Below are 18,448 nucleotides of genomic sequence, written 5' to 3'. Positions count from 1 at the left end.
TTTACTATGAAATAAAATTATTAATAATTGCACTGACAACCCTGAAATTCTCGCCAATATAATGTTTTACTTACCGACCAGAAATAAGAAGCAAAGTGCTACCCTTTTCTGTGACAATTTTAGAACTAAATATGAAGCTCTTACACATATAAATAGACTACATCATTTTGGCGATATATTTGGGAATATTGTAGACATGTTTAAAAATTCCGTATTAGTTATGAAACGAAATCTTTTTAATCACTTTACTGAGATGTATGAATTCACTTTTTATTTTTCTATGTTTCTTTATACATATTTTGCTTTCCATAATCCACACTATTAACTTTTAAATTACCTTATTTTAATCATAAATCATAATTTATTGTTAACTATGTACCTAACACAACTTTATTACTTGTTACCTATCTTTGTAAAAGCCCATTAGGGCGTAAATAAATTTAACGATAAAGCATTCCGATTTGTAAGTATATTGACAGATTGACCCCGTGAACCCTTCTCATTTACTTCGGCCTGAATGCTGCCAGAACGATATTATTTCCGCAGTATTAGATATAATAAACAGTTGATACTCGAGTAAATCAGCCAACCAGCCGACTAACTAACTCGCTAACTGACTCTCCTCTCGCCGATGAACTACAAAGCTGAGTCTAGACGCCACGCGGAGCTGTGTTTGTGTCCACCCGCTCTGGAGTTAGCCTCCGAGTTCCGAGTACTTCAGACTTCAATACAATACTAGTAACTAGAGATGGGCGAAGCGGCTCAGTTGAGGGAGCCGGTTCACTGGGTCCCGTTCACCTGAAAGATCCGCTTCAGTGAACCGGCTCGATTGAACCCCCCCCCCCCCTCCATAAATAAAATAAAAATAAAGTTCTTCGCGATAAAAGAATACATACGTGTAGTCGTCGATATTATACAATGGTACAGATATTGAAATCGACATGTGTTCTACACTCTACAATGTCCTAAGATGTTTAAGATTCGCTAGTGAAATTTATTTTAGTTGTACATTGTGACCGAAATCAAATTGGATCGTTTATTATACAATGTGCTATTTTTATGTTTTGGTGAAATTAAAAGTATTTATTATTATTTTTTTGGTAAACTAATGTTTAAGACAAGATTTTTTATGCATAGCACAAAGGGTAACAATTATTTTATAAGCAATAATTATTAGCCTGAAACACTAGTATATATTGAATTATTTCGCGGATAAGAGATAAGCCGCCATAGCTCAGTGGTCAGAGCTGTCGACCGGAAATCGAAAGGACACGGGTTCAAGTCCCGTTGGCGTCATGTATCTTTTATCAGGAGATTTTTCAATGTAGATGAGTGTTTTAGGCTACTAATTATTGCTTATAAAATAAAAGTATTTAAACATGAAACCATGAGATTTCATTTTTCTTTTATAAAAGTTGCATTTAAAATATTTTTAGGGTTTTATGATTTTTCATAACAGGTTGCGTCTGACAAAGCTCCCTCCGGAAGAATGAGCTGAAAAGATAAATGCTTTAAAGGTCATTTCTCAGGACTGCGCTTCGTCAGATGGGACCTTGCTATCGTGAGGAAACATTCCGACATTTTTGCTTCTTTGGGAATATTATATATTTCGAAGACAAAATTTTTGCCCAGAAAAATCGATCAATATATCGTATATTTATGATTACATTCAAAGGGGATTCCCAATTTTATTGGAATACCCTTTTATTAGAATGAAAAAATGAAATCGAGAAATCTTTTGTTTTGTTAGGTTTTTGGTACAAAACGTCAAACTTCAATCGTACGGTAATCGTTGAATCACGTTTCTTATCGCTTTTCAGTATTTTTACCCGGAAAACATAATTACGAACTTTATAATAGCTTTAATTTAAATTTACCATGATTTCCACAAGAAAAAAGAGTGAAATTTGGAATCATTTTTCTGCGGCCACAAAAATTGTCAGATGTGTTATTTTTAAATTAAAATCTATAATCTATATCAATACTATTGAAAAAATTTCTTTAAATTAAGTTTAAAAAAATCAATTGGTGAATGGAATTAAAATATAGAACAATGAAAATAAATAAGTGTAATAATAATATAAAAATTGTGTTGTGAAACAAAATACTTCGGTGTGAGAATAATAGCTAAACGTCGTTCATGTAAGTACTCAATGCCAACATTACTTTTTTACGATTATTTCGATATCAATGATTAACTGAAAATAAACCATGAACATAATATAACTCTTCCTTGTTCCTGTTATAATAAACTAAATAAGTGCCGACACAACAACTAAAATGTTATGCAAGCGGGAATACCAGTATTATTATGTCGTATATATGATCAATCCGGTCAGTACGTCAGTAGTGACCCGCGAGCCGTGAGATCCGTTGAACGATGTATGCGGATCTTCGTTCGCGAACGGGTGAGTCGGCTCTTCGGGTCTGGCGGGTCACCTGCTCACCGGCTCACCGTTCGCGAACGACTGAAGCGGGTCACCGGGTCACCGGCTCACCGGCTCACCGGCTCTTCGTTCGCGAACGAGTGAAGCGGGTCACCGGGTCACCGGCTCACCGTTCCCGAACGGGTGAGTCACTACCGATCCGCGAACGAGTGAGCGGCTGATTTGAGAACCGGATCTTACGTATCGGTGTAAAGATCCGGTTCACTGAGCCGACTCGTTCGCGAACGACTCACTTCTACTAGTAACTCGTCAGCTAGCGGCTCGTATGGTCGTTCGTATGCCGTAACAGTCCTACCGCATGTGAGCACTTGATAACGCAAACAAGAAACATTACATTATCATCGAAATTCAGTTCACGCGTGAGGAACAACACGACACGATTTTTTTAAGACAATTTAAACAATCTTTGTTGCTTTTTTTAAAACAAGCAGCAAATAAAAGCATTTACTGTGTTTAAATTATATATTTAATATAAAAATATATTTATAAACAATTTTGGCCCCTCTTTAGAGCCTTGAGGAAAGCCCGTTTTGTGTTTTTTCGTCCTTTTCTCCACACTGTTGTGGGCGAGCCAGTGGAAAGTTTTGTATTGCCGAAGTAGTTTGGACGTGTTTGTTTTTTTTCTGTTTTCGAAGACGTTGCAGAAGAGCTCTCCTTGTGGTTTTGGATAACTGACGTAACTTCAGGTGAGGTTTCATTCATTACTTTTACTTGCTTTCTGATAGATAAAGAAATGCCGGTACAACATTGGTTCATTTGTACTGTAATATTGCCCACGTTTTTCAGCCTAACGGAAAAGGCGGTAAAACACGTGTTTTATTTCTATTTATTTGAACGAACAACTCTAATCATTATTTTATAATGCTGAATTGTTTTTTAATTTACATTGATGCTTTCCAACGTCACGTGGGTAACGGCGGTTTGAGACAATTTCTAAGATAAGTGAAATGTGTTTATCAAAATATAAATTGTGCTTGAAATGGAATTGCGAGAGTCATTCTCGTTTCCACAACTCGTTAAATATATGACATTTAAGAAGCTATTGTAATTGTTTATTCGGTTTTCCATTATGAACAAAAATCCAGAAAATAATAACGTAGGTATCTAGGAATTTTTTACCGGTTTATTTAAAAAAATGGTATTTGATGGTGACATTTTCCAAGTAGTTTTGTATTTGTAATATTTTATGTTCCCTTCCATAAATAGACTCCGTGAAGTAGTTGACTATTAATTTTGATATTTATTAGGTAAAATAAAAAAAAAACAATGTATTGAAAGGCACTATGTTAAATAAGTGAAAAACTTTAAGTAATTTTGTCCTGTAAGTTCGTATCTTCATGCTCTTTATATCATAATGTTTGCAAATGGTCATTGCACAGAAACAAATAAATACGTGTTGGTATATTATTTAAAAAAATCAAAATTTACTTTTAAAAGCTTTATGCTCTTTACTCTTCATTGTGATTTTAATTTTTACTACAGTATTATTAAAATTAGAAGAATTTAAATAATTACGAGAAAACGCATTTGAATCTTATTAAATATTCTTTTAAGAATTTATGCATATTTAAAAAAAACTCGTTTCCGTCGAACTATCCTGAATCAAAAACGTCTCCTTTAATATTGCCACGAATGTTACATAATTTATTTAAAGACAAACATACAAAAATTAATTATTTCCCACAGTCATTACCGTGTTCCATACAAAACTAACATTTTTTCGGATAATTAATTATATCCCTGCAAAATTGTTTTCAATTTTATACAAAAGCACTAATAACAATAATTGTAAAAAAAACCCACACAGTATTTTACAAACAATACAAAAAGTATCTTCTGCTGAAATTCTTGTTCGAATTTCTAACACAAATTTTCAGCTCTAACCTGTTGCTATTCTGTCCCGAGCAATTAATTCCCAAAAGCCTTAAAAGCTCGCAGGACAGACTAGTATTTCCTTCTGTCGTCTGACCTGTTGCTCCGAATAAAGCGGTAGCCCCATATAAAGTGTCTACCTACAGATTCGCAGACAGACTATACAGTATTTAGTAATACACCTGTTGCACTTTCCTACATTATTTCAGTTCAAGGGTGAATGAGAGCACGAATACCGTGGAACCGGTCCCGAATTGAATTAAACTAGAACAGATGTTAAAGGTACGACGCAATAAAATAAAGTACCTAAATAATTTATTATTCATCAAACGATGTTTAAAAAAAGCAATTTATATAAATAAATTGTATTCGAGTTCCAGAAAAAAATCACACCGGCAACAATTCGAATTGTAAAAAACGTTTTCTTTGCAATGTTTGAATTGTTTTTACTCAAATATACATAAATATAAAACAATTTTTAAAAATTTTTTGTTTAGAATATGACGTAGGCATTTAACAAAAAAATTAACTCAACAATTATTTCGGTAATTTTTTCATTAAATCTTTATCAATCGAAACGAAATGTTATTTAATTTGCCCCTTCTATAACAAAATAGATATTTGTTATTTACAAAACAAATATTTTTTAAATCTTTTAAAATAGGAGTATTTTGCAAAGGACATCAAATTTATCACTAAATTGAGCCAAACCATTTCTACAAAGACCTGAACTGATTTTTATTCCGTCAATTCAGTGATTTTTTCGTTATAATTTTTCACAAAAACGCCTCTGTAATTTTTTTCAATTATTGTTATTATTTCAGCAATCCTTGGAATCCGAGTATAGAACCTAAAAAACATATTTTATTTGCAAATATATTGCATGGCGTTTTTTATTTTCTCCAAACCGGTTTTAAGTGATTTTTTCATTGACCTTGGCATTGGAAGACAGCATTACCCCCGCCCCCTCCTATCCACCACTTCCCGTTCGCACAAGGCGCCATTCGCTTCATAAATAAGCTCTGAGAGTGTGCGTTGAATAACTAACACTTTTCAGAAGTGATTATTTTTAGATTTGTTATTTAGTACACTGTCAAAACTATAAGTGTGCAAATTTGTTTAAATAGTATACGACAGATTTTGCATCAAACAGTCATCATCGTCATCGAACGTGTCTTATGTCCCAGGAGAACCATTTCTCGCTGTTAGTTTTTAAGAGGCCAAACACAAAACTAAAAAACACTAAACAGTGCAAGGGTAAAACCGCGATTTAACGATGATTTTAGATATTATTTTCAAAGGTTTTACATAAAATCGATTAAAATTTCCTGTTGTTATTTAAACTCTTGCATTACAAGTGCAAAAGTCTTGACACCATTCAATAATTTTTATTTTGTTTTACGAGATGTATAGTCACCCTCACTCACTACGACAATTTGGATATTTGGTTTGATGGTGAAGGAAGTCGGACAGGAAGGATAAGAAGACTATGTAAAGGATTTTAGGAAATACGCAGCTATAATAAAATAGAACCATATTGAGAGATGGTTATATTTTATACATGCTTGCGAAGTATTATCTAGAATTTGAAGATTAAAATTAACACAGAAACTAAACGTACTGGTTTAAGAAAACATTTATCAAAAAGAAAGTGCATTATCTCGCTGTCGAAAGATAAGAAGAAGCATTGCTTTTTATATTTTGTTGGTCTGCACAGCGCAAATTTGTCTTAGAGCATGTTTGTCCCAACGCTCAAATAGACTAGCTGTGAGTATATTTTTTCAAACACGAATTTGAGGCATTTAGAAATATTTTAGGAAGAGTCTGTTGCGGAATTTATCGTTAACAATTTAATCAGCTTTACGAATATAAAAAAAAATGTATGCCTTACAGATAACTATTAGGTAGTGTATCAATTAAAGTAACAATTTGTGAAAAATTTACATTTCTTTCTAGCAAAACAATTACGTCACGCAACAAATTACGACAAAACTTTTGCCAAAAAATTTCGCTGGTTTCGCGTGCGTTTTTGTTTACACCTAATGTATAACAGCTTGTAAAACAAGTTTACATTACAAAAATGTATTGTTTTTTAAATTTTTCGTTTTATATAATCTTTTGTTTTTTATAATTTTTTTAATTCATATTCCTTTCTTACAAATTTAATTTACTTATTCCATATTATGCTGTCTCAGTAGAGGTAAAGTCACGAGAAGGAAATCTATAATTGGTTTTATTTTTCCTATATAATACTTATATACAAACTGATTAAATGTAAACTGCGATTTCCCTAAAATTAATAAATAAATAAACAAATCTAGATGGGGAGTTAGTATTATGACATTACGCTTAGGCGGTGTTATATTTTTATTGAAATTATATGAGAAGGCTATTATTATTATGTATCGATGGTTGTAAAATTATCTTTATAATATGTGTCAAACACAATTTATATAATCGTCATCATAATTTCTACCTATCAATATTCTTGTTTACCCACTGCACGTGTCTCAAGAAATCGACAAGACATTTCTAAAAATACGTAAAAACGATCGATCATTCGAACATGACATCGAAGATAATAAAATAAAGAGCATAATATTATAAAGCTGGCGTTAATGTTGCGAAAAATTGCATTCTAAAATATTTACACACTCACCGGTAGTTCGTAGGTTGGAAAAAATCTTATCTCAGTTACACTTTGGAGGTTATCAGTCGAATTAATTATTGACTTAATATATCTGTATATTATTTTGTGGGTAAACTAAGCTAAGCATGGCTTTAAAATAATATAGATTTCATTTTGTGTCTTGCATTTTATTGCGAAAAGATGAAATACACTTATCAATTTTTTTAGTGGAAGTGTGATTATGCACTATACACCACAGGTATATTTATGCCTACATCATTGAAGACATATTAACCGATTGAAGTGTGCCCAAAAATATCAAACTTTGTTTAACTTCGAAAAATTAATCAAAAATTTTCAATATCGAAATTATTTCTTGAAAGAGATATTGTTTACGAAGTTTCTTTCAAATCATCATAGATATTTTCTGTTCAGTAATAAATATCATTAGTTTTAAAAAAAGCTCATTATTTGCCCTGGGGTAGGCAATGAGGATGGAATGCCAAATATCGTACAAAAATAAATAATAAAATATAATAAATAGTTACCTTTATTTTTAAACCACCCGTACAACGTACTCCTATATCTGTAACAACAGATATAGGAGCAGCAACATCTCAATAAAACTAGTTATATCTCCCTTAAAATTATTTTAAATATACATGTATTGTAAAATTATATAAATATATATTTTTTTTTATCATTTAACACACATTTTTCATCTTATAATTAATTTGTATATTCTCGACTACCATACTAGGCTCATGCCCGTGTCATGGTAGTCGTACTCAAGTTATATTATATATAATGCTACAATAGTGTTACAGTAAAATTACGTAGTAACAAAGATACAAAATTACATTTAAAAAAGCAATATATTATAACCGTAATTAAAATAAACACAATTATGAAAGCAAAAATTTTAAGGGAGATAAAAAATTATTTAAATAAAAAAAGCAAAATGATAAAACAAAAAATACCTTAGTAATTAATATGTGTGTTTTAGTTTCGAAAAAATTGCAAATAAAGTTTTCTAGAAAAAATCATCAGTTAGCGATTTAAAAAACTTTAGCTGCGTTTGGGTTAAATTTTTTAATTGATTGATCCGTTTGTAAAATCAAAATCTAAATTATTTTTTCATCTGCCTTACAAAACAGTATTTTATTCGAAATTGAATGTCAATCAGGAATATTTTGATAACATGATATTATTTTGTCCAGGCCCGAGGGGTTGATTGGTTTAGGAAATCAAATGATAAAATAACATATCAAGCTGCAAAGAGTTTACATTTCACAGGCGTACGAATTGTGTAGAACTATACCACACCAGTTATTTATAAATATGTCGATGTGGCTGAGGCAATTCGAAAACAACCAAAACCACCTCATTCCGTATACAATATTCGAGTTTCTAATTTTGTGAATTAGCATTTTGATTGGGGATTCAACGTTTTATTCGCGAAATATTCCACTGAAATATACAGCTGGCGCTGTTGATTATAGTCTGTTTAGAAGTATCATAACGTCATTAATTAGAAAAATTAGCTTTAAGATGATTGTTTAATCTCTGCAACAGAATGGAGTATCTGTTTTTTGTATGTGTGTTTGCACGACGACTATGAAAATAATATATAATGACTACAGATTCATAACTAGCAAATTAACAAATATTTTTTTAAGTAGTATGTTTGCATCAAGAATCTTAAGAATCTTTAGATGCAATGGACACAGCAGTTGTTTTTATTGTAGTGTTTTTTTTTCAAATTGTAAATGAAGTAATTTAGTAATAAACAATGATTTCATTCGGTATACAATTTGATACAAAAATAAAATTATAATAATACTGTAGTGATGTGCAATGGTATATGCGTGCTATGATCAAGATAGGCTATATGTAGTTTTTCAAGTTCGGGTATGAATAATTCTGGATTGAATATTTTTAATTATCATTGTTGTGGCCAACTTAATAAATAAATGTTCGTGTAAGTTCCCTAGTAATGAAAGTGAAATTAAAAAACATCTTGAAAATTCATTTGATCAGATATTTGTAGTATTTTTTTTTTTATTGTTAATTTTTTATTTATTTTTGTGTTTTTAAGGTTCACAGATTTTTAACGTTTATAGACCGTACGCCACTAGTATTGAAATAGTAAATGGTAGGTTATCAAGTTATTATGCTAATTTTTACTATACACGTGTAAAATAAGTGTCTTATACAAGGAAACAGCTCGAAACCTTTCACTTTTAATTATCAAAACATTATTTTTTATCAACCATTACTTCCACGTAACCCACATAATGTGTACTGAGTGTATGTTAGAACCTAACATAATTGAATAGAACATAATTGTTACTACGGCAACACTGAAAGAAATTCACGCAGCATTATTTAAACTGGTAACCCTGAATATCTGACCTTACGATTTCGTCAGTGGCCACTGATTTGTAAATTTGAATTCCGTATGAATAAACATTTTTATTTCATAGTCATTAAAGTCTCATAATCAGAATGAATGGGAGGCACTACGTTTTTTGGGCCTTGTGACATAATATTTTTTTTATTCTGCCAGCGAAACTTGATTGGTTAAAGTCACGGCCAATTTTCAAAGCGAGCTTTAGCGAATTAGTTCGGATATGATGTGAGAAGTTAATTAATTTTTATTGGGTATGTACCGCATAAACAATGAGCTGCAAAAAATTAAGAACTGATTGTTATTTTTATGGACAATTCGGAGACGGTCTGCTTAACTACCGTAAAGACTTGATAGGCTCATTGCTCGATCTCCCACACAGAGAAATTATTAACATCTTAAAAAATTGATAACATGCCATTTTCCTGACAAAATATTAGTCATTCAGAATATATCGAGAATACTTGTTCTTTTTCTAATAAATATCATGACGGAATGCGACAATATCAGTATGTCAATATCAATATCAGTATTTGAATGAACACGTGTTCCGCATTCCTCATAAAACACTCGCTTTTAACTGATACCTTGTTAGGAATTCTGTCAATTCATTCGCTAAAGGGCTGCTGTCCCATTTTTTACAGGAAAAGTATAATTTAAAATATAATAATTAACAGGATTTTATATTAGTTAGTTTTCCTACCTCATTTCTAAGTAGCCCATTCCCTTTGATAAAGCTTACCATGGTGCTCGTTGAGAGTTTGCCGATGTTTCTTCCATGGCGTGGCTCCACGGGTCCATCATCAGCACCATAGACACATCGGTGTATCGTCTCCCTCTTTATATTTCCCACAGCTATTGGGATTTACCACACACAACAGAAAAATGTTTGTCGTAGGTGACGGTGTCCTGTTAATCGTCATATTGCACTTGTTTCTATAGTAATCTTCAAAACGTCTAACAGAGCATAACCAAAAATCATTCATCATTTTTCAAACTGGTTTTTAATAGGATTCCCGATTAAGCAAATAAAAATCTTTACAAAATCTTGATCCGATATAAGATGAATGATTTATTAAAATTCAAACTAATGGCTTGTTCTTTGTATTATAGGACGTTCTCTAACACAGAACCAGTAGGTTTATCGTGTACATAATCCTCATATTAGTAATATAATTTATACGAGTAGAATCCTCTAAGATTATCTGAATATATTTTTTTCTTACAATTCACAAAGAATCTAATGAGCTTACCATTTTGCAGCTGTTCTGGATATAATTAGATGTTTTATACAAATGATTTTTTGCTGAAAAATGTTTATTTTCATATTATCATTAATTTAGGAAAAAACCATTGACGTATGGTATATTACTCGTATTCAACTTTTTTCCCCTTGGGATTGGATTGAGAACACATGGCGAACAATCATGATTAAGACTACAAGTTAATCGATAAGTTCAATCAAGGATTCATCGATATTACCAGGACCCTATTTAAATAAACTTAATCGACCGAGGTCACGACTAGAGGGGTCAAATGAATGTGCTCTTCATTATTTACGATACTTTCTGATATAAACTCGAAAATTATATATATTATTATTGAAGCTCACTGTTTTTAAAACAACTAACTAACCATCAGAGAAGACGCGCCAAACAACTCGGTCTTGGCATACACTCCTTGCCTCATTCACATTCATACATCGTCTCATTGATACTCTTCTATTATTCTGACTCTTGATATGGCCCGACTCAAGTATCTGATTCACTCGGTCGTGCTATGTCTTCATCGGGCGACTTCTGCTACCATTCGCTCTACATGCCCAAACAATCTAAGAGTCCCTTTCTTGATCTTACTCATTACACTTACATCAGTCTTGCACACTTTGCGAATCTCCACATTTCTCACACGATCATACATGGTTTTACCACACATGAGCCTCAGGGATCTTATTTATACAGCAATTAGTCTACTTTCATCCTTTCTCTGCCAGTTCCATGCCTCACTTCCGTAAATCGGGGTAGGTACCAGCACTCTATGGTGGACTGCTAGCTTCACTTCTTTAGACAAATTTTTGTCAGCGCCAACTGCGTTCAGTCCTCCATTAATGGAGTTACCTGCATTTACCCTTCTTTCAATAACTCTATAAAATAAACTGTTTTTATTTACCCAAAATATTTATTACTAAAAAATGACCCGAAAACAACAGTGTGTTATAAAACAGGAGTGAAAGCAAATAACATGTTCATTTTTTTAAATATTGTGTAAACTTATACGCAGATAAGACCTGTTTCTCATTTAAATCGCAATGAACGGGTTTTTACCAGGATTTATTTACTGAGCACTTAGGCTAGTAGAGGTTAGCCGAAAATAAAATCAATTGATTATAACACTTCTAATAGCCAACACATCGTTTTAGAATGCGTAACATTAGAGTACGTTGAGGGGTGTGGTTGATAATAATATAGTCGTCATTAATTGATTTCACGTGGTGGTGGAACATTTAAGATGGATTCAATGAATATAGTAGGTATTCACTAAAACATTACCATCTCTATAGAACAAATAACCTTGTATGCGAATAAGGCGGTGCCATACGTCGTGTAATATTTTGAATTGAGCCGCCATCAATAACACTCCTTACGTAGATGGCGATAAGGCTTAAATTCCCGCTTAACACCATCCAGCTGTTTTGATTCAGGCAGGAAAAAAAACCTGGCCAAAATGTGCATTTTATTTTATTTTGTGGATGTTCAGGCATAAATATTTAAATGTTTTCTAATCATTTTATAAATAACTTAATTTGCCACATTATAATCGAAAATGGGTTCGTAAGTAGGAAATTTTGAACTTTAAAGCAGTTTTCATACGCCTTTACAATTTTTTTTTTGGGCTTATAAAAAGACTTAAGTAAAAAACACTCGATTATTTAAAAGACCAAGATGTATTCTACTCGCGGTATTTAATTAAAGCATCTGAAATATTTCTAGGCGACCAAATTTTAAAACCAAAAACACATGATTTTGCATTACTACGTATGGAGATAAAAAAAGCGTTTCCTATAAGCGGTCAAAATCGCCGGAGCAGTACAGATTGGTACTGTATTTTATATACCACTATAAGAATAATACGTATTTATGATTTTCATAAGGCTTCTTTGTATGAAAAATCACTTAACAATCATTTACATTTTGTCAAATTTAAAACAGACAAATAGCTAAATAACTTTCTGCGATTAACTCATGTAATAATGATGTGTCTAAAAATATATTATTGAAAATTAATATATGACTTCATACTGATCTTAAACATATTTTTAAGTACCTACCTACCTACCTGTAATTTATTTATTTTATTTGATTAGTGTACATAATATAACAATATTACATTACTCTTTTTATACGCCCATAGAGGTTTTACATTGGATACATTGAAATGTCTACAATACTGTGCGTAAGTGTTATAAACAATTGTTGCAAAAAATAATTTCTTACATTACAGTGGATTATAGTTGGATAAAATAAAAAAATAGCAATTATTAAAAACCTTAATTTTAAATTTTCAGTAATATTATCTATAATATCTTAAGTATGTTTTGAAAAACAAATTTGTTATATTAAAAATGTTGGTATCGTTATGACTAATCCTTTTCTGTTTGTAACTACTAACTAATTAATAGTTATCGGTTATTTCATCAAAATTCAACACACATTTAAAAAGTGAAATATTGAAACATTCAAAGTGATGAAACAAAAACTAAATTTAATAGTTACCCATGTAACTCTAATATCTTTGTATGTAACCAATTTAACCTAGTGTTTGTTTCATCACTTTTCATGACTTTATAACACTTTTTGTAGATGTGTTGAATTGTCATTTTGATGATATACCCAGTTACCCTAATTAATCTACTGATAAAGAATAGAACGAAATTTGAAATTGATTCCACATTATGTTCCAATTCTATCGGGCATTCTACATGGAAAGCATTTTATCACTGATATACATTCTATGAAATAGATCATAGAATAGATCGCGCCATTTCTTGTTTTATACCTGTTAGATAATTTATCACTTTTGAATATAAAAATTAATAAACATTCAATACACAACTTTCTTCTCACAACTGGAAAGTGGCAAATAAAACTTTCAAGTTATTTAAATAAATTATACTAATAGGTCCTAGGATATAAGGAATTATATGTAGAAAGCAGGATATCAGTAAGAATTAAATTAAATTTAATTTCTCAGATGGAAATCGTTCAGCATTCTTTGGCGTTCTGTTATAACACGGATGGTGGTGATATTGCATATTATATCAAGAATCTGAAAAGCTTTGAAAATTGTAGAACTTTTGCTAAAATATACATTTTAAATAGCAAATTATTGATAACCCTTGGGAAATGTACGAGAATAATAATTCGTTTGCCACGCCAAAGTTCTTTTGACGATGTATGTTGTAAACTTTTTTCTGGAATGATAACATATAATTGTTTTAAAATATCGCTTTTTTGTTACTATTTTGCATATTTGTTAGTTATTTAAGAGAGAGAACAGTTAGTTGCATTTATTTTGCAATTTTTTTCGTATTATGCAATTTGATAAAGCACGAAAGAAAATGCTATAAACCTGATTATTTACAATGAACAATGGTTTTGGCATTTTGTTTGCGGTCAGACGTAATACACACGTAATTTAAAGGAGTTAATGGCTTTATTCAAGGCTTTTTTTTTGTCTGAGCCATTTTTAATGCCGTCGGCATCGGCGCAATATTTAAAGCGAAATTATAAAGTTTTATTTTAAAAGTAGGTTATTGTTTCAGATCCAATTAGTGTTGTTCAAAATCATGACGATTATGATTGGGTACGCAATCCGTTTTTTTTTTCAAAAAGTTTATTATATCAGTATCTAGGAGATAATTTTGGGTCACATTAGGTTAGTGTCTACAGCAGGGGTGCTCAAACGGTCGATCGCGAGTGCTTTTTGAGTCGATCTCGAGAAAAATTTCCCATTTTTCATGCCTTCTTTTTTATTATTTATTTGTAGCTTGTAGAAGTCAAAATATCGCAATCGACTAACTGACGAACATATGTCATCGTGCTTGCGATTAGCACTCGGTAATTACGTACCACCGTATGAAAAGTATGCTGAGGACATGCAGTGCCACGCTTCAACATCCAAAGTCATTATTTAGTTAAGTTTAGAAACTAGAACTCGTTTGTTTTTGTAAGAACCAATAAACTTGCAATTTTGAATTAATATCTATAAGTTTTTTCATTGACTTTTTAGTGCAGACCTCCACCTAACTTGACTAAAAAAAATGCATATTGCGAACTAATTTCTGTCGTTCCTCCGAATTCTATGTGGATTCGTGGCCATGCAATTATGCAACGTCCCTATATATACACTTATACCTGCGCCACGATACACCCTACCTATATAGACGAAAATCCTGCATCACACATACTTGCAGCCTCTCAGAGTCGATCGATCGGAATCTAATAATATTGAGGTAGATCGCCAGCAGTTTAAGTTTGAGCACCCCTGGTCTACAGCTTCTACATTGTAATTTTTTCAAATTCAATAAACTTGCATAGACCGAAACCATCGAATTTGCAAAAAAAAACAAATAGTCTCATAGTTATCTTAACGGATTCTAGTCTTTGGAAGACATACCACAGTTATGAATGTTGTGTTTGTTCCATCGTTACTTCAACAGAAGGTGCTCCGAAGAACTGGTTTCGAAAGATAGTCAAGTGTTTGGCAAATAAAAACTCTTCGTTTTTGTGCTCAAAAACTCGGTAGTTGGACCACTTAAATCCATCCTAAAACGTGAGCCTCTTCAAGGTCCAGGATAACTTATTTTTATAAAAAGATCCTCCTCTGTATATGATATGATTTTGATAGATTATTATTAGATTGTTGTGATTATTAGATTATTGTGCAGAGAAAAAAAGAAATTCAAAAATGTCTCACAAATAGTACTTAAATTTTAGTAAACTTAAGTAAATTTAAGTAAAAAACAATGTAACACATGAATAAACAATAGGTATGTTATTTAGGTATAACACCTGTTTCGATTCAGTAACTTAATAAGTCATGAAAATATTAACGCAGACGGTTTTTGAGTTCTTTATATTCAGCTGTTACAATGATAACATGCAATTTGTTAACATAGGCGGTCTGTTAGTTATTTATATTTAGCTGTTACAATAATAACATATAATTTGTTAACGTTGAAGATTTGTTAATTCTTTATATTCCGCTGTTACAATGATAACATGCAATTTGTTAACGTAGGCGGTGTGTTAGTTATTTATATTTATGTAGCTGTTACAATAATGACATGTAATTTGTTAACGTTGTCGATTTGTTAGTTCTTTATATTTAGCCGTTACCATAATAACATGTAATTTGCTAACGTAGGCGGTGTGTTAGTTCTTTTCAGCTATTACAATAATAACATATAATTTGTTAATCTAGGCGGATTATAAGTTATTTATATTCAGCTGTTACAATAATAACATGTAATTTATTAATGCATTTTTCTATTGGTTTTACCTCAACTTTACAAAGCTTATAAAGATAATTACAATAATTGGGTTTGACCTCGCAAACGTTTGTATGTTAGTTAGTTAGTTGTTTACATAACATAATATCATAGTTTTATGATATTATGTTATGTAAAAGAAAACATTACAAAAAAACGAAGGCTGGTATTATTTTTGAAATAATTTAATATGTGCAAAATTCATTATACTAGTCTATAATATTGATATTAGCGCCCTTTTATTGTAACATTACATTATGAGTGCTTTTGGAGGTTTGTTAATTGACACTTAAATAGTTTTGAAAAAAAAATTGTTTTAATTAGTTACTCTCACGAGTGAATTGTAAATTCAATTTGTTTATTACAATTTTCTTATTATTATTCCAAAGCCTTCGTCCAGCTATTTGACAGTGATGGATAAAGATAATATTAACAAATCTCAATTCATTTCTTCTGGTATTTCCATGATAATAATGGCGAATTACCAGAAGAAATTAAATTAGTAGAAAATAAAAACAAATTAAAAATAGAATTACGAAAATATGTGATCAATTTATACATTTTTTGTTTATTTAAATATAAATGTTTAAGGATTGTATTACGGTATGGATAAATATAAATTATTTAAGAACCATAAATAAATTAATAAATGATGCATCATTCAAGAAGAAGAAGATAATATTACATTGATGGGTATAACCCTCAAAAGAAAAAGAAAAGATATTTCAATAAAAATTTAATAAAATAAGTCGATGTAATTTATTTATTCTTTATAATAAAATACAGTTTAATATATCCTCACGAGATAAAATAGTAGTTATAAAACTAATACATTTAAATGTTAAACAAACCATGGCATTAAATTCAACTAATAACTGTAATGCATACTCAAACTTGTAATGCGCTTATAAAACATTGTACTTTATACTATGTAAATAATAGCTATTTATTATACTGTGGGTAAGATTATGAGGCAACGACTGAAATGATGATACGGAAAGGACTGGCGTTAAGGAAAATGCTTTCTGTTTGCGACCGTTGACACCTGATAAGAATACAAACCTGGTAACATAAAAAACACTAAATATTGAGTAAGATTTCTATAAACAGACCATCACAGTAGCGATGAGTCGTTCATGAACGAGCCGCGCAATTGAGCTTTTGATGAGCCGTATTCGTGCGACCAGTAAACCGTACCACTGCTCAATTGAATGGTTATTCTTTTTTATCGGTAGATATTTAATAAAAAAAAGTGCTATCAAAATTATTCAAGAATTAATTGTTACTGGCGGCGTACCGGTACCAAGAGTCGTACAATCATTTATACGAATACGCTGGGAGCTGGATGCCGCCCCGGGCAGCCATACCGAAGGAATCTCACGGTTCCATTTCAGTTGAAGAGTCGTTCAATTGAGTCGACTTTTTGAGCCGTACTAAAGCTGGAAATATTGAGCTGGTACCGTCGCTCCCGCTTTTAATAAAATGAGTCATGACCCATCCCTACATCCCTAAAATCTTGGCTTTACGTAATATTATTATCGTCTGATGATTATTTTATTTTTGATTCTTTTTTACACAGAGTAAGTATGAAAGAATAAGTGGTTTTTTATACCCAAAATATAGTAGATTAAAAAAACTATTCCTAAATAATGAATCTTAAAGCACAATGTGTCAATGGAACTTCTTCCCAATGATTAATCTCTTGAATTCATTTGTGTCCAAATAAAGTTGTATTTCGCACGAATACTTGACAAATTCGGTCACAGTAATGATTAATGAAACCTTAAAAAGGAGAACATCGTTATGATTGAAGATTTGGTTTCTTTTCGTAGCAACAATAATTTATTATGTGTTGCCTAAGAAAGTCGTATTTTTCTGAATACGGCTTTCACTATTTACTTCAATGTCCAAAGTCTTGATAATTTTGCAAAGGTTATTTCAATAAAAGCTTCGTGAAACGATGTCAATCATAACTGAAATAAAATCACAAAACAATGGGGTATTCCTAATAAAACACTCAACTAATCAAAAATGTACGCAGAGATGGATACTAAAGATAGAAAAACAGAAACGGTTCGTGCAATGAGGCAGGGGAGACTGTGCCTCCACCAAAAAATAGGAAGAAAAAGATACTTGTATCCAACTTCCAAAGTAATTCGGTATAATCCTTAAAATTACTTCAATGTAAAAATTACTCATTATATTTTCGTATTTAATTAGCTCTGGTTATCTTATAATAATGCAACATAATATAAAAAAAAATAGGTGGAATGGGGTACGGGAGTCACATGAATCGAAATTAATTGTAGCTGACATGGTCGCACGTTGTTTAGTTTGAGGCGCGCCTCCAACCACACTTTCTAAGTAGCACCGATCATTTAAAAAAAAGTTTCTTTGTTCAATGGAGAATTTATTATTACACGGTTTTGGATTTTTTGACATATCGTCGCGTTAATTTGATCTTCCGCTAAGTTGGTATATTGGAGTATGTAGGTTATGCACAATACCGTTTGTGCTTCTCAACTTTCAGCCCCACAAAC

At 31.4% G+C, this 18,448-nt stretch overlaps 1 protein-coding gene across 1 annotated transcript in view; it reads left to right on the top strand.

Moving 5' to 3' along the window:
• The first annotated feature begins 2,691 nt into the window (after window positions 1-2,691).
• The window catches only part of LOC149419969 (monocarboxylate transporter 12-like), an 85,484-nt gene continuing 69,727 nt past the window's right edge, over window positions 2,692-18,448 (top strand). Inside the window, exon 1 of the mRNA XM_089637397.1 lies at window positions 2,692-3,133. The gene's annotated coding sequence lies outside the window, so the exon portion shown is untranslated. The remainder of the gene's footprint in view (window positions 3,134-18,448) is intronic.

This window comes from Hesperophylax consimilis, chromosome 11 (assembly GCF_061612785.1).
Source record: "Hesperophylax consimilis isolate HC1 chromosome 11, BYU_Hcon_1.0, whole genome shotgun sequence".
Taxonomy (NCBI): Eukaryota; Metazoa; Arthropoda; class Insecta; order Trichoptera; family Limnephilidae; genus Hesperophylax; species Hesperophylax consimilis.
The sequence above is the reverse complement of the archived record's forward strand: the minus strand, read 5'-3'. Positions and strand labels throughout refer to the sequence as shown.